Source organism: Triturus cristatus, chromosome 3_2 (genome assembly GCF_964204655.1).
Source record: "Triturus cristatus chromosome 3_2, aTriCri1.1, whole genome shotgun sequence".
NCBI classification, from domain to species: domain Eukaryota; kingdom Metazoa; phylum Chordata; class Amphibia; order Caudata; family Salamandridae; genus Triturus; species Triturus cristatus.
Window position 1 is genome coordinate 117,406,985 of NC_140584.1, and position 27,302 is coordinate 117,434,286.

Sequence of the window (27,302 nt, forward strand, 5' to 3'; positions counted from 1 at the left end):
ATTTTAAATAAGGCAGGTGTTAGAAAATTGAGTTTCAGGTTGGCAGAGGTGTACCCTGTTCAAGTAGGAACAACAATCCTAGCCAGGGTAAGTCACAACACACTCTTAATTATCCTGTGTTCACCCTCTGGTAGCTTGGCACAGAGCAGTCAGGCTTAACATAAGAGGCAATGTGTAAAGTATTTATACAACACTTCAAACAGTAACACAGTGACGACACCACAAAAAGACTCCAAACCAGTTTAGAAAAATAAAGAATAATTTTATAAATAAAACAAAACCAAAATGACAAAAATCCAACAAGTAGAAGTTGACATATGAATTTTTAAGAATGAAAGTAAAATGTTGCTTAGTAGCAAGAAGAGCTTTAATGGGTTAACTGCTTGTGCTGGACAGGGAAAAAGTCAAATGTTCAGGCTGAACGCAATGGAGCACGGGCCAGATACAAGGATCTACTTGGGTCCACTGTACCAAAGTACCTTGATCAGGGATGCATCGTGTTTGGCAAAAATGCAAGGTATGACGCGATCCATCGGTGTCGAGCCACGCAGTGGCCGAGATGCGCCGATTTTTTCCATGCAACTGCGGTAATGCATCGGTTCTGAGTCCAACAGGCTGGTTTTTAATGTGATGCATGACTGCTGCTCCCACTGTAGGCGAAACGTTGATTCTGAAGGCATGGCACTGGTTCCGAAGGCGATGCCTGGGTCCGCTCTACGCAATGACGAGGATGCGCTCGTTCCGACTCATGCAAAGGTGAAGATATATTTGTTTCCATGAGGATGTGTGGGTTATGGTTGAAGCAAAACTTTACACCTAGTTCCAAGTGCCCAGGAGTGGGTTTGCACCACTTTGCGGGGCAAGATGTGCAGCAAGCATTGTCCAGGTGCTGTAGCAGGAAGTGTTGAAGTCTTTGATGTCCCTAATACTTGGAACAGGAGGCACGCCAGCAAGCCCTTGGAGTCACTCTGGGTCCAAGTGATGCTGATCCAGTCCTTCTCACCCAAGCAGGAGACAGCAGGCAGCAGGGCAGCTCAGCAAGACACGAGTCCAGCAAAGCAGCAGTCCAGCAGAGTGGCAGACCTTTCAGCATCAAAGCAGTTCTTCCTGGCAGTCTTCACAGGTCCATAAGTGTACTGAAGTTATGATGTCAGAGGCTCAGTACATATGCCCAGTTGTGCCTTTGAAGCGGGGGGAACTTCAAAGAAATCTTTGAAATGCACAGAGGTCCTCTCGTCCTGACCTGGCTCCAGACTCACTACAGGGGGGTTTGAAGCCCTGTGTGTGGATAGGACACAGCCTATTCAGGTGTAAATGTGAGACTATGCCCTGCTCCTCCCTTCCATCACCCAGGATGGCCCATCAAGACACACCTAAGCTTCCTTTTTGTGCGGCTGTCTAAAGGGACTACACAAAGCCCAGCTGTTGCCCAACCCAGACTGAACAGATACAGGCAACAAGCATCATATGGCTAAAGAAAGCAAATGGCAACTTTATAAAAGTGGCATTTGCTAAACTGTAATTTAAAATCTAACTTCACCCTAAGTTATGATTTTAGATTGTGAGTCCAGCGACGCCAAACTTGAAAAGTCTATCTCTTCACAATTGGAAATTACACTTAAAAGATATAATACGTTAATCCCAATGTTATCTTATGGGAAAGATAGGCCTTGCAGAAGTGAAAAACGAAATTGGGAGATTTTCATTATTAAGACCTGTAAAACTTAAAAGTGCAAGTCATGCCTTTTTAATACTTTGCAGACCTGCCTGTACCGATGTGCGGTCTAGTAGTGGGGAGGGCGGAGCGTGGGCGGAGCGAGGGAAGAGGAAGGGGCGAGGAAAGGGAAACGGGGAGTTAGAGTAGGGACGTGAAGGAGAGAGGTGGAATAAAGAAGCCTCTCCGAACCTACTGTGTCTGTCGTCATTGAGGGGCGCTGCACGGGGACACGACAGCTGGCGACGAGGGTGGGATGAGCAGTGGACTCTCCCGGACCCGACAACGTAAACATTTAAGGAACCCCCCGAGGGAGAACTGCTTCGCAAGAGACGAGCTCGACACATGAGAGCCCCCCCCCTGCGCAGGAGACTCGAAGATACGCGTGCGAGCAGCAGTGAGGCCCCCCCCCCTACCTGGCACAAGCGGCAGGCTCCAGGAGTGGGTGAGTGAAGCTTCAGCACGCTGCAACAAGCAGAAAGCAAGGCTCGAGCCTTGTGTGAGGCCCCACGTGTGCAGTGACCCGGCGGCCATCTTGAAGTCAGGCAGCCTTGGAGGGACATCCCCATTGAAGTGAATAGGCGGCCATCTTGAAGTCAGGCGCCCAGAACAAATTTAAACAAGCACAAGCCAATGCAAACAAGCACGAGCTAATGCAAACGAAGGAACAAACAGACACGAGCAAGGCCACAGCAAGCCTGAAAGCACACAAGCATAAGAAACAGCAAGAGTGAAAGCAGAATACAACCAACAAGTACAAGTCAAGGCGAAACAAACAAGCACGAGCTAATTCAGACAAGTGAACAAGCAAGCACGAACACTGCCCACACAATGTCGAACAACGGATCACCGACCCGTCAGGAAGTGAAGCCAATCGTCATGGGACTGTCACACTTGCGCCCTCCGGAGCCTCTGGCGCTCGTCGTCGGTAGCAGTATGGGCCCCCGTTGGGAGGAATGGATAGAGGACTTTGAGGACTACATCAAAGGTTCCAAAGTACTCGGAGATGAGGACCAGCTGATTGCACTCCGCAATCTAGTGGGGAAAGATGTCAGCAAGATGATCAAGGAAATTCCCGCAGCAGATGCAGGAACATACGCCAAAGTTCGTGAAGCCCTCGATAAAAAATTCATACACAAGAAAAATGTGGACTATGAGCGGTACGTGTTTCAGCGGGCGCGACAAGAGAAAGATGAGATAATGGGCGCCTACATTACGCGGCTTCGGCGGCTAGCGCGTCACTGCGACTTTGAAAGGTTTTCAACGGATGATGCCATACGCTTGCGCGTGATCGACGGCTGCCAGTCGGAGACACTTCGACGAAAACTGCTAAAGAAGACCCACACACTGGACGAAATAGAAGAACTCACAAGAGTGCACGACCAGGCTGAGGAACATGCCAAGTCCATGGAGTCGGGGTGCACGGAGCGCAAGGAGCTTGCGTGTCAAGTGCGCACAGGTTGTCCCCGCCGGGGGTCGAAAGAGCGCGAGCGACATGCCCGACCATCGTCGCGCCGCCGCTATCCAGAACATCGGCGGCCTGACTCGGGAAGGAGGAGCAAAAGACACGATCACACGAAGAAATCGGCCGCAAGACGGTGCTACCGATGTGGATACGACTTTCCACACAGCGGAACATGCCCAGCCATGGGGCAACAATGCCGCAAGTGCGGCCGGAGCCATCACTTTGAAGCTATGTGCGGGGAGTACCGCCGCGAGAAAGACAAAGACAAGACCGCGCCTGAGTCGTCGAGAAGAGACACCCGCCGGCACCATGTGCGAGCAGTCCATGTCCGTCGGAAGTCGTCATCAAGGTCTTCTCACTCCAGCAGAGAGTCCCGGTCGTCCAGGTGGTCAAGGCGATCTCCGTCTCGAGACTCAGGGTCATCTTCGGACGAACAAGAGTATTCGGTAGAGTACGCGAACATGATCGCTGACCCGGACCAACTCAAAAAGTACCCCCGTTTGGACATCAGCGTGGGTGGCCACAACACGAAGTTCGTGATGGACAGCGGGGCGTCGCTGAATTACATCCCAGTGACTGAATACCGGAAGATGAACCCTCGCCCCCGACTGAACCCTGCGCACGTCCGTGTCTACACCTGGATGTCCAGGGAACCACTTCCGTGTCTTGGGAAATTTCCGACTGTACTGAGGCACCAAACGACATCAGTCCCCGCGGTGATACATGTCATCGAGGGGCCGGAGATTGACCCCCTCCGGAGATTGACCAAACAAGGCCAGGCATTCGAGTGGACTTCAGAGTGCGAGCGAGCATTTCGAGACATCAAACAAGCGGTGGGAAGAGCCGACAGCCTGGCGTACTTCAGCCCGGACCGAAAAACTGAGATCACAGTGGACGCCAGCCCCGTCGGTCTCGGGGCCATCTTAGCCCAATACGATAAGGACACTGACCAGCGTCATATAGTGGCCCATGCCAGCCGAAGTCTCTCAGACACGGAGAAGGCCTACTCCCAACCTGAGAAAGAGAGCCTCGCGGTAGTATGGGCCTGCGAACACTTCCATGTATTCATATATGGAAAACACTTCACCATGGTGACAGACCACCAAGCGCTTGTCACCATCTTTGGGAACCCGCGCTCCAAAATGCCACCCCGCATCGAACGATGGGGACTACGCCTGCAAGAATATACTTTCACTATCGTTCACAAACCAGGAAAGTCGGCCAACCCAGCTGACTACATGTCAAGGCACCCCGAAGCTACCCACCGTCCCACTCCGTCTGTAGCTGAGGAGTACATCCACTTCGTAGTGGCCCAGGCACGGCCGCCGGCTGTTCCCCTGGAAGCCATCCAACAAGCCACCTCGCAGGATGAGCTGCTACAAAGAGTGATTCACCGGATACGAACACATCGGTGGGGACAGGACGATGCACCTGAGGAGAGTGACCCAGAGAAGTGCCAAGAGCTACAGGCGTTTAAGAATGTGAGCGAGGAACTATCCGTCACAGCGGAAGGGCTGCTCCTGAGAGACCACCGGATCGTCATCCCACAGCACCTGCGCCAAGGAGTCATCAACTTGGCCCATGAAAGCCACCGAGGCGTGGTTGCGACCAAGAGGGCCCTTCGTGAACGTGTCTGGTTCCCGTTCCTTGACAAAATGGTAGAACGTACCCTCAAAGACTGTCCGCAGTGCCAAGTAGTGGGGCGCGGTGATCCCCCAGCTCCGCTCCAAATGACACCACTACCATCAGGAGTGTGGCAGGAACTAGCCATGGACTTCTACGGCCCAATGCAGTCGGGCAAGTACGTGCTGGTGATTGTTGATGAGTACTCGAGATTCCCCATCGCTCAATTTGTCCCGTCCACCGGAGCAACTGCTACGCTCGCCGTCCTTGACGAAGTGTTTGCAGCGTGGGGAGTACCCAAAGTAATGAAGACGGACAATGGCCCACCGTTCAACGGGCAGGAGTTCAGCGACTTCATGAAAGTAATGGATATCCGACACCGGCGAATAACACCGCTATGGCCTCAGGCCAATGGCACTGTTGAAAGATTCATGGCCACCCTCAAGAGAACTTTCCAGCAGGCTGTGCTTGATAGAAAAGACATGCAAACAGCCCTCAATGACGTGCTCCGATCATACCGAACGACACCACATGCCACCACAGGCAAATGCCCAGCGACACTCATGCTGGGGCGGCCCATTCGGACACGAATACCCACCTGGGAAGGAGCATTACGACCTGTGTCCCCAGGTCGCGTCCATCAAGAGATGGTGACCACCGACAGAGCTCGCAAAGAGGGCATGAAGACGTATGCTGATGGTCGTAGGCGAGCCCGATCGCTCTCTTTCCGAGAGGGAGACTGCGTGGTGGTTAAGCAGGAGCAATGTAAGAAAACGGACAGCAGGTTTCGAGCAGAGCCGCTGACAGTCACCCGGCAAAAGGGAACCATGCTGACGGCAGAATCAGACCGGAGACGCATCACTCGAAATGTGTCTCATTTTCAGAGATGCAGCTCGGCTCTGCAGGATGCGCTAGAGTCACAACTCCAGCCTCCGAGAACTGACCAGACTGAACTGCGAGGTGAGACTGTTACTGGCCCAGAGGAGAGAAGCGAAGGTAACACTGCTGTGATTCCAGAGGGCCGGTCTCTCAGACCACGACAGACAATTCGCCAGCCACGTCGGCTGATTGAAGAGATGTAAACATTTTGTAAGTTTGTTCTGCTAACAAAGGGGGAGATGTACCGATGTGCGGCTTAGTAGTGGGGAGGGCGGAGCGTGGGCGGAGCGAGGGAAGAGGAAGGGGCGAGGAAAGGGAAACGGGGAGTTAGAGTAGGGACGTGAAGGAGAGAGGTGGAATAAAGAAGCCTCTCCGAACCTACTGTGTCTGTCGTCATTGAGGGGCGCTGCAGGGGGACACAACACTGCCCTGTGGTTATACCGGGTCTACATTAGGGGTGACTCACATGCATAAAAAGGGAATGCCTATGCCTGGCAAGAGGGCTAACTTGCCAGGTCAAAACAGCAGTGTAAATTGTACATACAGGCACTGAACTGGCAGGCCTGAGCCATGACTGGAGGGCTACCAAAGTGGGTGGCACACTGAGTGCTGCAGGCCAATTAGTAGCATTTTATTTACAGGCCTCAGGCACATGCAGTGCACTTTACTGGGGACTTATAAGAAGATTAAATATGCCAGTTGGGGGTTAAGCCAATGTTACCATGAGTATGGGTGAGAGCAAAAGCACGTTAGCAGTGGTAAAGTGTGCAGAGTCCTAAAACCAGCAAAATGAGGTCAGAAAATAGTGGGAGGCAGGCAAAAAGTTGGGGGAAGACTACCCTAAGGCTGGCAGGTCCAACAGCAGGCCTACTGACTTTGTCAGGGGGTCAGCACATTAATAACTATAAGCATAGGATATATTTTGTGAATGTAATACATTCCAGGGGGTGTCAGCATGTGTAAGGCAGGCTTATCAGGTTGTCACCGTATTATTAAAATCAGCAACATATAATGTTTTGATTTTACAAAACCATTAAAATCAATAAGTGCAGAATTAATTATCTATATAATTTCTTCTAATGATAAACATTCATTGTTCAATGCCAATGCGGTCAATAAAGCACATGCATCATGCATTCAAATAAACATTTACATATGAGTCGTCCCTTATAGTCTACAGGCTAAATAATGCAGTCATCGGACAATAACTAGAAGTCAGTCCCCACATTACAGAGTGTAAAAGCACATCTTCTGCTCTAGCAATGCTTAAACAAATGATGGTGTTCTCTTGGGGTCATGCCCTTTAGGGCCCAGGAGACAAATGGTTAATTTTCTTGAAACAGGCCTGAGGTCTGCCACATCTCCTGCAGCCTCCAATAGCACATTGGTGAAACGTTGGTGGTACCCTTGCCCAGACTGGAGCATCACAAAATCAAAAAGAATTTTCAAATTAGTTCCTGTGTTGCGATTATGGGGCGTACGAGGCACTATTTTATGAATTTTTGATGAGCGACTTAGCAGAGACATCAACAGCTGCATGGGTCACTTGGGGCCTGCCAGGTGAGCCCCAAGGCCACTGTAGCTTTGCAGACTCCCAACATCTGCTGCACTCCAGTGCCATCCGCTGTGGTGGGAGCAAGTGCTCCTTCTGCTACAACCTGTGGGCGGGAGTTGTACTCTCTCCCTAGCCTCACAGCCACAGAGCGGGCAACACGCCAGTTAAACTTGACTTACAGGTCCAGGGGGATTGAACCCCTAGGGCTCTTTACATTGATGTAGCCACCAGGGAGATCGGGATTCTGGGTGGCTTGAATCAGTACAGGGAGAGAGCCTCGCATATATCTTCTCCCCAAAGTGGATAAATTAACTGAAGATGAGCTGACCCCTAGGCCCTGGCCCACCCTGGGTGTTACTTTGGAAGAGCGGGTGGACCACTATATGTTTATTCACTCGTTTTTTTGTTTCCAACTGCCAAATATATTAGCAGCATATCTCTGGTTAGTACAGCCAATTTTCCTTCATCTTGGGCTTGTTTTGCCACTGTAGGCAAAGATTAGCCACCAGGTAAATTTTCATTAGTCATCCTATTGAGGCGATTTTTGTTGGGAGCTAGATTTTGTGGCTCCTATTTGCCAGCCATGTTCTCTTTAGGCCCAGGTGGTAAATCATGGAGTTCCTGAATGTTGCCTTCCCAGGCATGAAGGAGAGTTTTTTGGTATACATGTGCTTGAGAGTTGCGAGCCCCACGATAAACTCAGGCCACTAGCGAGCATGCGTGAGACATTGCGCTCGCTCACACTGCTTAAGGCCACAACAGCAACAATGTAGTGCGATTGCGGACATGAACAGCACCCCTTGAGTAGCTTTTGTGCTCAAGAAGCTTTGAGAGTGGATTTTCTTCTCTGGAGTTTATTTGTGCGAGAAGCCTTTTTATTACCTTTTTTTTCCAACTGGAAGGAAGTGCCCCAGAGACTCCAACTTCCTGTTCCTGTCCAGCAGGCTCCACCCAGTGCTTTTTCCATCTCCTGGTCACTTTTCATTTAGATTTGGACTTGGAAGGATCACTCTCCTTGTCTGTTACATATATACCATGGATTTAAGGACGTTGTATTTGAGATTTCACAAATAAGTTCAAAAGTTATTGTGGTGGATGGACTGCATTTTAAGGTCGAGCCTGAGCCAGTGCGCAAGCGCTGCTCTGGCAATCTGTTGTAGGTAGAGTACGGAGGAGAAGCCTCACCCTTTACCCGCCTTTATTTTTAATTGGCTTGTGTCTTTGTCCTTCATAAATGCTGGTGTCTGATTCCTTAATAGGCTTGTTAGTCCCTCCTTAGTACGGCCATGTTGTTATTTGTATCCTCCCATGGCTGCTGGCCCCTTTACTTCGCTTCTTACACGATACGTGTTATTTTAGTGTTGTAAGGACTATTTTCTTTATTGAGTTTGTCCTACTTGAGGCACAATGACGTGCTTTGTTTACATTCAGCACCCTGCGCGCGCTTTCACTTTCAAAGCTGCTAGGACAATCGCAACAGTTTTTTTTATCCCACTATTAATTTAACGCTGATGTAAATACATTGCAGAATTCCTTTTCTAAGCTTCTGTGCGTGATATTGTAGATCGGCCGCATTACTCCCTACCCCGGAGCCGGCGGAGAGATGAGTTTTAATACCGTGCAGCCATTACTTGTATAAGGGCACTAATAGTGATGTGTTCATATTTGGTACATGTAATAAAGTTCGCCTGACACTAGCCCTGGCTTTTCCTGTCAACATCCGGGCCCTTGCAACTGGGTCGGGTTTTCTCCTACTGATGATGCCAAATCATTGGCTGCAAAGTGTCCTCACATTGTGTGTGACACCTTCAGCCACATTTGGGTTTTAGGCAATGCTGCAGTTCACTACGAGATTTGTAGTACCGCTTCTAGCATAGTACATATTGGGCTAAAGAGGTCCAGCAAATAATGCACTGTTGGCAAGAAACCCAGGACAGGGCTGGCAGAAGGTATTACACACGCCAAGATGCCACTTGGTCGGTATGCCAACGGGGAGGTGGCTGTAGGGCAGGGTAGCAGATTTGGGATGGAAAAAAGTCTCCTGCATGGCTCTGGTGAGCGTCTGCCCTCATTTCAAATTCACTCCTACCTCAGCACACATGACGATCATGTATTGGCAAGGAAGTGCTGTTGTGACTTGCGGGCTCTTGTGACTTGCAGGCTCTGTGCTCTGTGATCTGAAGGGGCCCCCTTTACCAGGCACATCAAGTCTTTCTCCCTAATTACGTCAGGGAGAGTCGGTTACTTGCCTCCTTACCTTTTCCAACTTAACCTGCCATGCCCCTACTACCAGGTCCTTCGCCCACTTATGTGGGGCATGGATGTTGCATGTGTGCACCGTCTGGCAGGTGTAGAGGATAAGAGTAAGTAGCATGTATGACACATGTGGCCATACCCACATTGGGATCCATTTTATATATGCTGCCTTCAAGTGGTACTTAAGATTGAGGACTGGAGGGGCCCAGACACTGGATGATAATGGGAGGGCTTCCCTACGATATTCTATGGATACTTTGTTGTTGGTTAAACTCATGAGCGCTAAGGAGAGGAGACAGAGATCCCCTTTGAAGCTAGGGAGGTTTGCTTGTCCTTTTCTGGCCTACAGTTCTCTGGAAGTTCTACCTCTCAGGTGAAGGAGGTAGTTAAGTGTGTTTTTGGCCTTGTTTTGCCTTTTACCTGCCTGGAGTTTGCTAGCTGCACCCATCTTCCTGCTCACACTTTCTTGTCTTGACCAGTCTGAGTGAAATTAGTGAAAGGTCAGAATTGCCTAGAACCTAATCTACTGGAATACACAACCCCTATCTGCAACTTTATTATAAAGATGGGCAAAGACTTCCAACCAGAGTACCAAGATTTCTCGATTAGAATTCAGGGGACTCCACACCAGTGGCCTTTGAGAAACACTCTATGCTCAAGGCATGCACCACCCACACCCCTTGTCAGGTTCTGAACAGAAAACTGGGTATTTCACCTAAGAAAGGTCCTATGGAGGTGACCAACAACTCTGGAGGGGCACGGGAGGTATCCCTGCACAAGGAAGATGCTATTGAGAAGAAGGGAGACATGAGGGAGTGGAGGTGGGCCAAAGACATGCATTGCTGAATCAGGGAAGAACATGCACCACTCTGCGAGGACCAGGCTCTGGAATCTTGAAGCAATCCCGTAGTGGAAGTGAAACCATGTGCCCTGTGGATGAACACTACAGAGGAACACATGGCATATAAGCCCAGTTGCACAACTAAAGTGCCAAGAAACAACACAGCACTATCAAAGACGGGACTGCAGTTTGTGGTTCCTGCAAAGGAAAGCCAAGCATTTGCAATGTAATAGGTCACGCATTCGCGAGATTTTGAGCAATTGGCATTGTAAATGACAAACTTTTAATTTATGTGTTTAAAAAACCTGCAATAATAAAAGGCATTGTTATTTACAGTACAAATAGGTCAAATGTTTGAAAATGTGAGGCCTATTGCATTGCAAATGCTTGTTTCAGTAGGGCCCTAGTTATATTCTTGCATTTTAATGTTTCTTCCTTTCTAAAGAAACAATGTTACACATTCAGTATGTTTTCTCCATATTTGTTAAATTTGCAAAATGTATTTATTTTACTGTGTGGCCTAGTATGCAAAAGACCATCCAGTAGGTCCAGACCAGTGATAGTCATTGTTGCATGAAACAACTGTTTGAGAGTGTAAAAAAATAAACAAGCCAACATTTAAAGTTAGCATTTGGATAGAGGAAATAGAGATAATCCATTGTACTTTGCACGTGTGGGTTCCTATCCCATCCGCATCACCGCGTGAAAGGAAGATGGCAGCAACAGAATTTCTCGCCAGCAACACCTGGCAGGTTCCAGGCAGCAACTCCTGTCCTGGAACTCAGCACCAACATTCGAATACCCCAAGATTATACCTAAGTCCACAATAATCATAAAACCCAACATTAGGGAAATTATAGCAATAAACAATAGGACTTACTGGGGTTAGCAGAGCCCTTGGCAGCGACGCTGGTAGTAGGTGCCTCTTCCTGACCAGCTACTTCCAGACCCGCCTCAGCTATGCCTCAATTCTTGCACTTCGGTGCTGATATAAGAAGATAAAAACAAATAGACCAGTGAGTCAGTTAATCTCCATAAAATTATTATAACAGGCTAACACAGTCACATTATACAAATCTAAAACAGATCGCATGTATTAACCGTTTCAAGTCTATCAACTATTGTTGAGTTGGCCATACTAATCCTACAATCCCTATTCCAAATTTCCTGAACAAAAACTACATTCAGAACTAATGCATTGTGGTGACGGATCTTTGATTCTAATCTAATTTCTCAATCCCATAGATGGACCAACTCAGTCTCTGTTTTTGCAGTACAAAGATGCATACTACCCATCACTGTGGAATAGCTTGAAACTGTACAAGCTACATAAAGAAAGTCACAGAGAATGCTAACTTACTGATATCACAGATTCACTTAGTGACAGGAGGACAGAGGAGTCTGCAATTGCTTCTTAATTAATCAGCCAAAGAGAGTGCCGATGATGAGTAAAATTTGATAGCGAAGAGCACCTGCCTATCTGAAACTGGAACACATAATAATAATATTCTTAACCGAAAATAAACGTAACTTATGTCTGAGTGTGAGCGACTGACTATTAAGGAAACATTTTTTGCATTGCAGAACATAAACAAAAGAAATAATGAAAAATACTTACTGAGCCCCAGGATCTCGACACTGAGCAGGTCAAGCAGGTCCTGCTCGTGGTCAAGAATATCCACCCAGCGGTGCATCAGCTGCTGGAGGGTGAGCTGTACCTGGCCGGTGTGCTACACGCACAGGCGCACCCTGTCACAGCACAGCAAGTGTTCCTGCATGGGGATCCACTGCCGGGCCTTCCACCTGCTGCCCGCATGGAGTGGAGCTGGTGCTGCACACAAAAAAACTAGTGCTGCCATCTCCTTCTCGCTGAAGATGGCCCATAGCTGCACCCCTGTGCAGCAGTGCCACCTGCAAGGTAGGCGGCTGCTCCAGGCTTTTCCTGGCGGCCTGACTCCGCTGTTCCCCTGGTCCCCCTGGTCTGCCATGGGCCAGGGTGGGGTAAAGAAATCAATCACGAAAAGGAAGGAAGGAAGGAAGGAAGGAAGGAAAGAAGGAAGGAAGGAAGGAAGGAAGGAAGGAAGGAAGGAAGGAAGGAAGGAATGAGGAAGTAAAGGGAAAAATAAACACAAACAGAAATGTCACAAAAAAACATGAACAAACATGAAAAAAATGTAAACTACATAGACACAAAACACACACTGATACAATAAATAAAAATGAGGAGTAGAGTAATTAGGAGGGCATAGGATTACAAAGATTAAAGAGGGATTAAAAAACAGGCCCAGCACCATAAACAGAGTAAGAAAACAAGATGGCCCCACCCATGTGAACTGCATGGTGCCATTTGCGTGCGATTTGGAGCGCAGGGACATTCTCTGCATTGCGTTTGACAGAAGACACATGCAAACGGGCGTGCCAGGAAACCCCGCCCGCCCGAGAAACTGCGCATAATGTGGTAGAGTTTTTTAACCAATCCAGTGAGTTCCGCGTAGCGCAACTCTGTGACCTCCGCCAAGTCCTTTTCTTGACTCCTAGTGTGATTCTGCTGCATCCTGAACAGCCCCTCTAAAACCAGTCTGCAAAACACTCTCCTTGCCACACTCCCCCAGTTCCAGAGCCTCCTGACTTATTGAGGGGCACCAAATGTGTCAGTGAAGTCTAGAACCCATCCATAGAAGTCTCCAAGGGATCATCCAGGGACCCGCCAGGAAGTCCTTTCCCCTAACTGGTCCTCAGGGGCATAAGTATGCCCGCACCACTGTCCCTAGAGAGACTCATCCTAGTCTTGGGGGTCAAATTGAGTCAATGCCCTTTATCCATCTTTGTAGGGCATCAGATGGCCTCCCCTTCAAGCTGGTTATCCTTTCCACCATTGTCACCTGTCAGGTCCCTGGTCATCTCAACTGTCTGTCCTAGGGGTTTTTAGTGGGGGTGAAATCTTTTAGAGGCCAAGCACACCTGGCCAGTCCTATAATGCCACATCATCCCTCCACCTCTGTCCCAACTTTCCTGCACAGCATTCTGGGACAATCCAAAATGGCAGTTTCAAGTTTTCCCAGGCAAGAGTTCCCTGAGGGCCTCAGCTCTACGCTTAGCAAAGACCACTGACTGATTACTTCCTACCAAACCTTCAAAGGCTAGCCCCTCCTGTGTTGGATCTAGAGGTCTGGGTTCCCTCCTTATTTCCAAAAGGCTGGGCTGTCCTAGCCCAAGTGCAGTGTGACAAGCTAATTATCAGATGCAGATTTATTCCCCATGCATTCCTTTCCCAGGAACTGAGTCAATCACTGTTGAGTGCTCCTTTTGTGTGGGGAGTCTTTTGTTCTCTTTGCTGGGGAGCAGAGTAGCTAACTTGGCCCAATAGAGGGGACAAAGGCTGGGAATATGACTAAGAGATAAGTTAGAGAAATATGACAAACCCTGAAGCCCCATAAGATGTGGATGTGTGTTCTCGGGTGCGCATATTCAACCTCAACATGCAGATTTTACCCCAGTTTGGTACCATGATGGACGCTGTAGGCCTCAGTGGGGTAAAACTTTACTTTAGGAAAAAGTTTGCCTACACCGTTAATACAATGAAAACTCCACAAACGTTCCTGTAAACACTATGGACCTATACTATTTATGCCCACAATATTTTAAGTTCTACCGCAGTTCAGTATCAATCCTTAAAGAGTCCCTTCTGCAACAGGGTCCTTGTGCACTGATACAAGGATGTGGACAATATTACTCTCACACACGAAGCCCGCATACACGCATGTGCACACATGTTCATGTGTAACCAGCCAAGTGGCTAATGCATCAATTGCCTTATTTAAAAATTCAGGTACTTGTGGCTAGTACGCTTAGTCCAATTGTTTTGAATTTATGGTGACTGAGTCTTAGTTAGTAAGACTCACTCAAGTAAAAGTCCCAAAACTGGGTAGTTAATTATGAAAAAATCATGGTGGACTCAATGGGCGGGACCCATTTGCTACAGTTATCAAAGTCACAAAAGGGTTCTTGATAAGTGTAAAGATTTATTGGCATAGCTCAACATTGCTATGAAAGTATCTTGTCTGCACATGAACATTGATGAGACAATGCACTCATCTCAAAGTTAATTGCAAGTGAATAGGCCTGGTGGAGTGTGGGAGCTCAAATTAAATAAAGAGGTTTACGGTATCAATCTTATCAACTTTTCTGGAGAAATAGTCCCCACACCTACTGGGCCATTTGGTCAATTAGACCATTTTCATAGGTGAGATTAATCAGAAGCTGCAACTCAAAATCAACTTCTACATCACAGTCTCAATATCTCTTAAGGGAGTCAATGATGATATTTTATTGTGAGATTAAAGGGTTTTAATACAATCTTTTAGTAAGTATTTCTATATTACCATCAATAAGTTATCAATTCATCAGTAGTACAATACAAAACAAATGCATAAAGCACATTCCATATAAGCAAATCCCTACTCTAAGTCTAGAAAAATGAGGGGAAAGTATCTTTTAGAACCCAGAAAGAGATCCAAATCGAGAGGTGAAAACATAAATCTTTAAACGATTTGCCCCTCAATGAGCACTTCTCATAAAGAGAAGCTCAGATTCTCAGTAGAGTCTCAAAACAGCATAGATTTAGGCATGGGTCTCAGGATAGAGCTCAGCTAGGAGTTTGGAAAGGTCTGCTCAGTGCAGAGAGATTCAGAGTTTAGTTAGTTCGGGTCTTAAAAGGGAAGCTCTCCTAAGAGGATTCAAAAAGAGGGTGTCTCTACTTTAGGAAAATACGCTAATATAACATTTCCATATCTGTCAGTAGGGTAAAATGTTGCATTCTTCGGTATCCTGAGCAAATCAGCATGTGATGTCATCATGATAACAGGACAGCTTCTGTCATGTAAGTAGTTTCAAGACTAAGGGCCCGCTTCCGATGCGGTTAGGAAAGCATTCCCACCTAGGGCCCGATTACAATGCAATTAGAAAGGCCTCCTACCGGCATTTGCTCCTTCCGAATCTGATCTGGAATGTGTCTTCCTGACTGAGGGCCAGATTATGATGCGGTTAGGAACATAGACTTCCATAGAAGTCAATAGGAGTCCAACCAAATCTTATCTGGAAGCATCCGGATGCATCATACTTGGTCGGTCGGACTCTCCCGATCCGAGTCGGTCGGAAACCGTTTCCAAACCGATTCGATTGGGAAGATTTCCTAACCGCATCAGAATCGGGCCCAAGGTCTTACTTTTACAGTTATTAAGTGTTAAACAAAACCTTTTTATTAACATTGTACAAGTCGAGGTTTAGTTCCCACTATCTTTTCTACTACAAAACAAAACACTTCACAGATAGGTCTGTCATTCCACAAATTAGGTCATGGCTTTCGTACACAATCTAACTACCAAATTCAGGAAACAACATTTATATAAAATGTAAACTAATATAATTCAATACAATACTGTATTCTATTAATATATCGCTATGGGAAGGTTGAGAACTAACTTTTCCTTCATTAAGTCATGTTAGCTCAGCACATTTGTATAATTGAACTCTTCAAGTCTTCACATTACTGAGATTATTGATCTAAAGTCAGTGGAAGAAAGAGAAAATTGCATTCAGAAGCATTTCTAACTTGACAAATGTACCCATGGAAGCCTAGTGCTCCCATTTGCCTTTTTTAAAACGCGGCTTTTTATTTTAGGCCTAAGCTTTATTTCTACATGTTAATTGCATTAATTGTTATTTATTAAAACTGCCCTATCAACTTCCTCCATCTGATGGCTTTTAACCATCACAAAACATTCACAGATCATTTTAACAATTTACTATCAGTGTAATCTCTTTTTTTCCGCTTTAAGTTTGCCTCTCCTTTAATTTGTTGTAGTCTTTTTTAATATGGTCACTTAGTTCTAAATCTTTCTTTATCTGTTTTGTTTGTTTCTCTATTCATTTTCTTTTGCAATATGATTTTGATGGCCCTATTCACTCCTAATGAAGTCAGGAAACAGACAACTATAATTAATTCAGGTAACAATATATCTTTTCGATTCCTCCTCCTGCTGTTGCAATCTAATTGCCTATTTCAGAAAATCCCTTTTTGAAGCTTTTTACTATACAAGTGTTTTTTAATGGATCCAGGTCAAGCTTGATGTTTGAAATGTTCTTTGCATGTTCTTGGATTTTCTTACTTTCGTCAAGTATATAGGTGCAGCAATGTTCTTGACTTTAAAATGTTACGGCTCTCTATATAGTGCACTAAATTGAAGTACACTATGAAGAGAGTCCAGTGAGGCCCAGATTGGCATACAGTGGCAAAAGTAGATAATACTAACACTCTATTTGAGGTAGTGTGGGCGAACAGTTAGGCTTATCAGAGGATAGTGCAATGAGACACACACTCAAGAAAAAATCTGAGACCAATTTATCAAAATAACACAGATTTTTATATCATTTTTCAGACCAAGAACTTTGTTCTATAGTAAGTACTTTTCGAGATATTATTTTTTCAAGTTCGGAAAATAAATCACTTTTGTGCGCAATTATGCACTATTGAAGTCAATGGGAGAAAATACAAAAATGCGTATAAAATCATGCAGTTTGATTTCTAGGTTCACCTTTAGGATTTAGGTAGATAGCAAGGACAGGCCCAATGTTCCACCAACGGGTTATCAGTAGCAACCCGAATTCAGCTTGGAACAGGATGCTAAAGTCATTGGTAGCTGGTGCTCTATGAAGAAGGGGGCCACCTGAAAACACACTCCACAAGGGGGATTAAAAGTAAGTTAGAGGGGTCCCACTTGAAGCAGTAGGTCACAAGAGCCTCAGCACCATGAGAGCACAGCTGGTTTGTTGGTACCCATGCCGGGCGGGCTGGGTGCAGAGCAAATAGGTCAGCCAGGTGGTGCGCGCCAAGATGTCCTTGTGGTCAGGAGCAGGCAGCTTGGAGAGGTGATTTGGGACAGCTGGGCCACTCACAAAGTGGGTCTCAGGGGTCTTGACATTCCCTAAAAGGTGCTTCCTTCCTAGGCAGCTGGAGTTCAGATAGGACACTTCATCGCGGCAAATGATGCAGTGGGTCTGGTACCCCAGGTATTGTTGTGGCACGGCTCTAGTAGATCCTGGTGTCTCAACTCTTGGAAGGGATAATCTGGGTCTGGCGTACCAATTTTGGTTTGGGTGCTGCATTGGAATCGCTGGGGAGCAGCAAGTCAGTGAAACCGGATTCTGCATTTTGGTGCCTGTGGCTGCAGGGAAGCGGTACCTCCACTCCAAGGGAGTTTTTGGATGATTTGTAGAAGGCTGGAGGAACTCAGGTGGGTTCTTGGAGACCTCATAGTTGCAGGACGATACAGCACCTTAGGGGTGGTGCTGGCTAAATGGGGAACCCAACTCCTAATTTACCTTATATTCCCGCCTGTCCACCTGCCAAATGTGGATCAGGAGAGGATGGTTGGAATCCTCCACTATCTCGAGATGCCTGGGTCACATTTCAAAGGTGGCATTCCTTTTGAAGCTTCTCACCTTGGAAGCCCTTTCTGGCCTGGGGAGGTGTGAAGCACCTCTGCCCAAGGAAGGCTTTGTTCCAGGCTTCTGAGAGTGCTGGCTCTCACCCCATAAGTTGAGAAGCATGTCTGGTGGTGGCAGGCTGGCTTAGACTAGTCAGAGACCACACCAGTGTCAAACATCTTAGGGTACAGTGAAGCCATCATGGAGCTGGGAAACATGTGATAACTAATATTCGCTCCATGTACTCTCTATGGCTTCCCTGGGCACTTACAATATCCAAGAATGGACTTAGATATTATAGGGTCATATCTACTCATGCATATATGTCCACACATAGGGTATAGTGCACCCTGCCTTAGGGCTGTAAGGCCTGCAGTAGGAACTTAAGTACATCTCATGCAGTGCATGGGGGCATAGCACACAGGGCTGTGTGCTTTGTCGACTCTTGGTTTCCTTTGCACCAAGACATGCAGCCTGCAATGGCAGTTTGCATAGACTTGATGAGGGGTCTCTGGGGTGGCACCATTTGTGCTGCAGCCCTAGTGGACCGTCTTCAGTCTCATCGCCCTAGATACCAGGGGTACCATTTACTAGGGATTTGTAGGGGTTGCTGAAGTTGTGCCAATTGTAGTACAGTTTTAGGGAAAGAACACTAGCACTGGAAACCTGGTTAGCAGGGATCCAGTACACCTCAGTCGAAGTTGCATAAAAAAACAGGCAAAATGTGTGATGGAAGGTACTGCAACAAGCACCCAGTTTCTCACGGACTCTGCCTCTCTCTGCAAGCATGATATCTAAAGCAAATCCTTTCTGTAAACGATTGGTCTCACTGACACAAGTTCTGTGTTAGTAACTAATAAAGCTCCATATGTACTTGTTGCAAGCTTGACCACTACTGTTGAAAACTTTCTAATTTTCTCATCATTCAGTATCACTCCCACAGCTGAATTTATAGCACCAAAAATGTCTCCCACCAATTGTGTTCCTTCACTTATATTTCCAATATGTCTGTGTGCTGTTGTCATTGTTAAAGGATTGAAACAAGTTTTGCGCCTGTAAGTAAATAACAAAACAAAAGAATTGTGCTGGTGTGCGTCACTTTTGTGAAGCAAACCCAGCGCAAAATTAGTAAATCTGCGCCTCAGTTTGCCATCTTTGACACCCATAGGACTCGCCCTTTAATGCTGTGTTTAGATTTCAGGTTGTTTATTGATGAGCTGCGGTGCAGTGATCTTTGTGTCTCCTATCAAAAGGCAAGAACAGCACTTATTTCAATAAAAAATGTATTGTGACAGAACAGCATGAGCCCAAGGTAAGCTCCTGCACCCCAGATGGCTCACAACGCCCTTTTGTATCTGCTACAATATGATGCATTGACCCATCCCCACCACCCCACCACCCCTCCACCACACAAATGTGATCTCAGCTGATTGTTTTGCATGTAAGGGCCAGCTTTTTATGCATTGCAACAGAGAATGGCATAGCAAATTAGTACCTTTTGCAAGCAGTATTTAAATTGTTGCCATTGAAGGGGAGGCAAGTGAAAAAACTGCAGATGATGTAACTACAGAAAGAGTGTAGATGTTGGGATAAATCAAGAAAAAAACACTGATGGTGCTGTGATAAGGCCTTAATGGTATTTGCATCACACATGCCCCACATGCTTCCTGCATTAAGCAAATATCAACACATCTGCACCATTACAAACAGGAAACAAAAGCAGGATGTTAATGAACAAATACTGCCTTTCATTGCTATAGCCATTTCGCGCATTTACCCGAAAGTGATTATTGTTGGTTTCCATAGTAACACAGCGCATGGCCAATTAGGAATAGAAATGACTAGATTGTTTGCCATTTTGATGCTTTTACTGTTACATACCTCATATACTTTCATTTAAACGAGCATTAACAAAGTCAACAGCCAAAGCATGTTTCTTTCAAATTAATTTGCCTCTTTATTGATAGAGACGTAGTGCCAATGATAGACAACCTAGCTAGACTGGATCAGGAAGTTGTGGAAAAATGTATTCTGGGGTTGGAATTAAAAGGCATTTCATAACCTGAAAAGAATATGTGATCCATTGCTAAAAAATGTTGTAGAAACATTGCATTACAATGGCTTTACATATACTGAGAGGACAGTCAAGTGCTAGATAAGATGGTCGCTTGAAGCAATATTGGAGGAGACATACAAGAGTGAAAAAGGTACTTGTGGGGGTTAAAGCCAACCCATAAAATAGGCAGAGATGCACTGAAAAGGGTGACAATACATTGAAGCACCAGAAGAAGCAATGAATTATCTTCTGTTATCCTGAAGAGAAGAAAGAACTGGGACATCTAATAGTTTGGCTTTTTTTTATATAAGTGAAAGCGCTTTTTCTTTGATTGGTGAGTTTAGCTGTGTGGATCGCCGGCTCTAGGGCGATGCCACTGCACCGGGTGCTGACTTTGCATGGGCGCGCCTGTTTGCTAGTTTACATTGTTTTTAAAAGCACCCACAGCAGCGTTCCTGACCTCCAGCAAGTTTCAGCCAACAATAAAAATGTCAAGCCTACTGGTGATTGATGCTCTTCCAGGACAGAGAACGAAGTTTTGTATAGTGGAAGTTTGGACTGGGGAATGTTTTGATTCATCATAAGGTGGTGCAGAGGGCTAATATGCCTGCTGCAAAGAATGTGTAGCATGCAAATCACGAAGTGAACATAACGTAATTAGGTCAGGGGGTTTACTGCTTTCAGAGATTTCGTTTTGTTACTTGTAGTTTATAAGTTATAATACTAATAAAAAACAGTGAGCTATTAAAAATCATCAAAGAACTGAAATGCAGACTTCAAGTATAGATTAGAGCGTATTGATTTTTGCCCCAGACTTTCAATATCCTAATGTTGTACAAAGTGTTGATTTGGGTAGACATCAATTCCAATTATTATAGATAATCCCTAACCATGGTCTTACGTTTTAAATTCTGAGTTTGTGCTTCTCCAGAACAATCCCCCCTGAACTTTACTGCTTACCTGAATGGATGACATATACATTGATTTACACACACATGATTGAGTACTGTGTGTGCAATGTAAAGTGCTCTGACACCCGTCACTTTTATGACTGACACTATAAAACGAATTAAATGCATCTGAGTGAGAGTGGTTATGGAGACTGTTAAGGGGTGATGGTAGTGCAGTAATTCGTTGCGCAGATGGTCACTGGGTGGGGGGGCGTTAAATAACACTGTCGCACTGGGCGCCACCAGTGCTAAAGCCAGCCCTCATCACAGTAGACCCGTGTGGAGCATCACCTGCAGCACGTGCTGCACCTGTTCAAGGCAAGGTGGTGTTCCAGGAATGCCAGCTAAAGGACATTAAACTCTAGGGTGAGAATGAGCTCAGAAAATGGGGTGCCAGCACATTGTTTTTTCCTTTCTCAGTGTCTCTTCAGACAAGGCCAACTGATGCTGTCTGCGGTGTCTCTAGATGTGAGGTGGATATGGGGCCTGAATCCTGGCGCTATTTGTCCTGCCACCCCCACCTTTTACCCCACAATCACAGCGGCTGAATGTACCAAGACGTGACACATAAAAGACAATTCACAGTGCCACACACATGAATTTGTCTAACCACCTTTCATTGCAAAACAGTGTTCCTTGCTTTAATCTGACTTTGCATGTATGCATGTTTACATCTATATCTGTAAATATATCGACTAAGAAACAAAGGTCAAAGTGACATTATAGTTAGGTGTTGACTTGATATGAAACTAAGGTTTGAAAACCAAACAAATCTAAAATTCACTAGCTATAGTTTACAGAGCTAACTCTAACATGCGCCCCTGCCGTGTACTGCTTATGAGCTTACATATTACATCACGCACAATATGTTAAATGCCATCATTGATGACATCACTGAAGACATTATTATGTAATTGGTACAGCACCCTATAGAGTTTGTGTACTTAAAGTTGTTCAACACTGTACACCTGTGGCTAGTTTTCAATCACCAGTCATGTGATAATGGACTTAACCTTTGACTTGCTGCTGGCCACATAGCTTATCTAGATTTGGTGGATGCTTCCATTTATTTACTGATATTCACCTACCTAAAGAAATGCCTCCACACACTTTAAGGAGGTCAGCCCCTTTTTAAACTTTGAGCATCCCCTAAAAAAGAGTTTGTATTGTATTTACCTTTTTTTTGTAAAATCATTTTTATTGGCATTTCGTTATTTCGCAGACTACATACATTTTATATGATCAAAGAATAAACACAGTACAAGTTTACATCATATCATCAGTTAGACAGTTACATCAGCAGTCTGTAGCAACAGAGTTTATTTATCCAAATGTTTCTGCTGTTGTAGGGGGACATGCTAATTCAATGCATGAGTACTTAGGGCATTATTTGTTTAATGTACCACGGACTCTAATTTGATCTGCTGTTCTGGTGTTGGGATACAACGCTTATTGTGTTTTAAATGAGGAACTGAACTGTTCAACAATGGTAACAGTAACTGGGGTACACTTTGTATGAGATACTGCATTATGATAGCGGCTGGTGGGCTGATTCGACATACTTGGTCTTCGGGCAGTGGGGGTCTTGGTGTGAGGTGGGAATGTCAAAGCAGGGTGCGCTGGTTACTGTATGTGCTCAACTCAAGGCCGTGCCCTGCTGCCTGTCAACACTAAGGGGGGGTTGCACTGAGTTGTTTCACAATGTGTCTCTCCTGTATGGGACAGGGTGCCTTGCAACGGTGGCTCTCCTACTGCTTCCTGCTTAAAGTAGTGAAGTAATGTCGCCCATTGCATGGATATGTGGTGTTTGCAGGTGCCTTTTATTTCTTCTGTCCTAAGCGCCTCCTCCTCTGAGGCCCCCCATTTGCTCATCGCCCCTCTCCAGGCCGCTATCAGTGGCCCTCCAGGCACCCACCAATGCATTGCTATGCTTCTCTTGGCTAAGAGGATCGCTAGGGATGCGAAGCGTTTCTCTACTTTTTGGTGTTTTCGGCATTTGGTTATGCCTAGCGTGCAGGCCTCCAACGTATTAATGTCTGTAAGCCCTGTGACTGCTTAAAGGGTGTTATGTATTTTGGTCCAATATGCTCGGAGCGTTGGGCAGTACCAGAACATGTGGAGAAAGGACGCATTGGGTTCTGGGCATCTTGGGCAAGTGAAGGGCGTGTTTGGGTAGAAATGACAAAGCTTTTCGGGTGTCAGGTAGGTGCGGTGTAGTATGTGGAACTGTATGTTTTTGAAGCAGTAGTGGCGGGACACTTTTTTTGGGAACTCCAGTGCTCGCTCCCATTCTTTGTCATGGAGTGGTCTTTGGATCTCAGTCTCCCATTTCCCGCGGAGTGGAGTGAGAGAGATTGGGTTCAGTGCTCGCACAGCCTAATATAGTCCTGCCACCAGTTGTCGCCCGGGGCCCATCTGCAGGATTGCATGTATAACTAGGTGTGTGTGCGGCTCTGTATCTATTGTGTGCCACACACGTCTGCAGTATTCTAGTAGCTGGCTGTGTAGGAGGAATTGTCCCCATGGGAGGTCTGTGTCCATTGCAAGTTCTACAAATGTCTGTAGTTGCTCATTCACATAAAGGGAGCCCGCTTCCATGATTGAGTGGTACGTCCACGCACGCAGCGCTCGTTCTTTGTAGTAGGCCTGGCCCTTGGGGAATCCTACTAGTGGTTGGATGGGGGAGTACATGGGGGCCTCCCATTTCATTTTGTGTTCCTGTTTCAGGCATGTACATGCCACCATCACCTCGAGTGAGCACTCAAGTATTGGTCCAGCTCCGGGCAATAGCATGCGGTGTATGGTAGGGGCTGGAGTTGGCCCTGCATTCGTGAGAGTTTCCCCTAATGCTGGCCCGCTGTCCACCGTGACACCCATTGTAGTTGGGCCGTGAGGAAGTATGCCTCGAACGAAGGGGCACCCACACCTCCTTGGTCCATGGGTAGCTGCAGTTTGGCAAGGGCAATTCGCCTGTGTCCCGTTCCCCAGATAAGGGTTCCAAGAAGGGTATCCAGCGCCCGAAAGAAGGGATGGGGGAACCACTGGGAGATTAGTAAAATAATACAGTAATCATCTTGGCCACTGCAATTTTTCCGATGGGGGCCAGGGGGAGCTCCTTCCAGAAGTTTATGGAGGATCTGATTCTGGACAGTGCCCTTCAGTGATTTCCTTCATACATGTCTTGCGGCGTGTGGTACAATTGTATACCTAGGTATCGTACTGCTTGGGCGCTCCATGATTCATCTATGCCACCCAGTTGTATTTTCTGAGGAAAGAGACTGTCTGAGAGTGGATATACTGTGGACTTGGCCCAGTTTACCCTTAGACCCGCTACCGCCTCAAAGTCTCGTAGAGTGTTAAATATTGGGGTGAGATCAGATGTAATGTCTCAGATATAGATGAGTATGTCATCCGCGTACAAGGAGACAGCATGGATAGTTTCTGCAATTGGGATGCCCCAACTCTCTCCCTCCTTATGGAGGTGGATCGCAAGTGGCTCCATCACCATTGCAAAGAGCAGAGGGGAGAGCGGGCAGCCCTGGTGCGTGCCTCAGAGTATCGGGAATGAAGGTGACATGTGGTGCCCACGTTTCACCCTGGAGGTCGGCTTGGAGTATATGAGTTTGGTGTATGCGAGCAGGCGGTGTCCCGCTCCCATCCGCTGTATGACCTGCAGGAGGTAGGGCCATAGGAGTGTGTCAAAGGCTTTTTCTAGCTCCAGGACCAGGCATGCCACGCGGGGGAAGTGATTCCGAATCTGATCCTGGACATGAAACCGGCCCCTTATGTTATAGGAGGTGTTTCTCTCCAGCACAAACCAGCACTGATCCGGGTGTATCAGTGTTGGGAGGATTGTAGAGTATCTGTCTGCCAATATTTTCCTGAATACTTTGTAGTCTGCTGGTAACAGGGCTATGGGTCGATATGATCCAATGTGATGGGGGTCCCTGTCCAGTTTAAGGTAGGAGACTATAACCGACGCTCCCATGGATTACGGTTGCTCGCCTTTTTCTAGGGATCCTTGGAACAGCTTCACCAATTGGGGGACCAACTGCACGTAGAAGGTGTGGAAAAGTTCTAGTGGGAGGCCGTCTAGCCAGGGAGCCTTAAACATGGTCAAAGCCTTCAGCACCTGAGTGACATCTGCTGCGGTAATTGGTTCATCTAGAGTGTGTCGGTCGCTTTGCGCTATGCGGGGTAAGGAATGTGATTCCAAGAATCTATTGATTCGCTCCGCGTCTGCTGGGTCAGAGGCTGCATAGAGCAGCGTCTAGGATGGAGGCTTGTGAAGGAACTAGGGTGCCCACTGTGCTTCGTATCGCCGTGATCGGTGGAAGAGTTGTGTCCAGTTTCACCAGCCACACCAGTAGTGCGTCTGCTCTGTCTCCTTCTTTGTGTACCCTAGCTGCATGTGCCCTAAAATTGTATCAGCGAGGTCTGCTAGTGCCTTTGCATATGCGGTTTTAGCTTCCAGTACTTGGGTCGGTGTGGCCTCGATTTATCTGCTGCTTGTGTTAATGTGGCCAGTACACGTTCCTTTTTACTTATGCTGCGCTCTAGGGTTTTACGCACCCCTGTGATGTATGCATGTGCCTCTGATCATGACCCTGACTGTGTTCCATTCCATTGCACGGGTGGTGGCTGTGTGTTCTCTTGAAAATAATTCTGTATGTGCTCTGCTTGTGTTTGCCTAAATACCGGGTCGTCCAGGCATTCTTTGGGCAGGCGCCAGGTGGGGACCGGTGGTTTGGGTGGACGCCACGCAAAAGTGATTGTGTGGGCGTCGTGATCTGACAGGACCCTGCCTAGGTATTAAGACTCCTGTATCTTGGGCAGTATGGGGGGGAGCAGAGGAAGCTATATATGTGGACCTTGAGATCGTGTGGTATCGAGTAGAATGAGTAAAGCTGTGTGTCAGGGTATTTGGAGCACCAGGTGTCCGTAAGGGATCACTGTGTTGTCCATGTTGCGAAGCGTTTGGCCTGCGCTTTTATTGAGAGGCCGGGTGGGGGGTAGGATCTGTCTAGGACCGTATTTTGTACACAATTGTAATCCCCTCCCACGATCCATGGTGCTTGAGTGTGTAAGCTTAATGGGAGTGATAGTGCATCCCAGAATTTACTCTGGTCCATATTAGGCGTGTAGATGCTTCTCAGGACTACTGGCTGACCATCTAGGAGCCCCTGTGTAAGAGTGTAGCGACCCTCGGTGTCGATTGTTCTAGATAGTTCCTGGTATGAGACCTCAAGTCGGATCCAGACAAGGGTTCTTCATGCATAGGCTGAGTATGTTGTGGCACAGAACACTCCTACTACCAGGTGGGTTTCCTGTAGCAGTGCGATCTGCACGTTCTGTCATTTTATGCATGCATAAATTGAGTATTGCTTGCGTGACGTGTGCATGCCTCGCACTTTTAGTATGAGGATGGTGAGGTTTCCCTTGTGTGCCATATGGTATTGTGGGGCGTCTAGGGGAGAAGTATGGTCAGACACGGTGTCGAGTCTTAACCCACCTCTCTTCCTTATGCTGCCCTTGCTTTCCTGTTACAGCTGCGGCCCCTTAATGGTGCACATGTAGGAATACAGTGTAGTGATGAGTGACATCATGGGGGTAGACAACAGTGGTCAGGAATAATCCCAATACTGGGGACCTATCGCAACAAGCGATATGCCAAACTTGCTCTTGTGTATGAAGAGAACTTTGACGTAGTGTGGGCGTGGCGGCGCATATCAACGAGGTGGCTCTCAATAGGGGCATTTGCAGGATAATATCTCGCTAACTGGCCTGGTGAAGGAGCATTTGGTCGCTGTGCTAGCGGCGAAATTAATCACATTCCTCAAGTAACATTATAATGCGACTTTCAGGGGTACCCTGCTTACATAGGCTACTGATGTTTATTCATATCAGGGTGTCAGCAGTCTGTGGTGTGACCAGTGGTGGGGTCACTTAGTCCACCCTTGAGATCGAGCCTTCACTGCCGTTTTCCTCCCCTGATGAGAAGATGTGCATACCTCTATCCAAGTCCGCTGTGGGGGAGGAGGGTCTGAGCTCTGCTGTGGCTTGTAGGGCTTTTTGTCTTTCATGTATAATTTGTTCCAGGTCAGGTGAGCCCATGGAATGGGTGTGCATGTTGGAGTCTTTTCTTCTGTTTTGTTGTTTTGGCCGGTGCCAGCTGGTGCGCTGTGTCTTTGGGCCAATAAAAAACTTGGCATTTGCGCTGGGGTGTTTCTTGCAGTGTTGGTCTGCCCAGTCGTGGGCTTCTTCTGCATCAGTAAAGAATTTGGTGGAACCTTTGTGCATGATTTTGAGATGGGCTGGAAACAGCAGGGAGTATTAAATTCCTTCCAGCCGAAGACAATGTTTTACCTCAAGAAACAAGGACTGTTGCTCTGCTCGGGAGTAGCCTGGGAAGAGCATTATTTGTTTGTTTTCGATGTGAACGGGCCATGGTGTCTGGCTGCTCTAAGTACTGCATCAC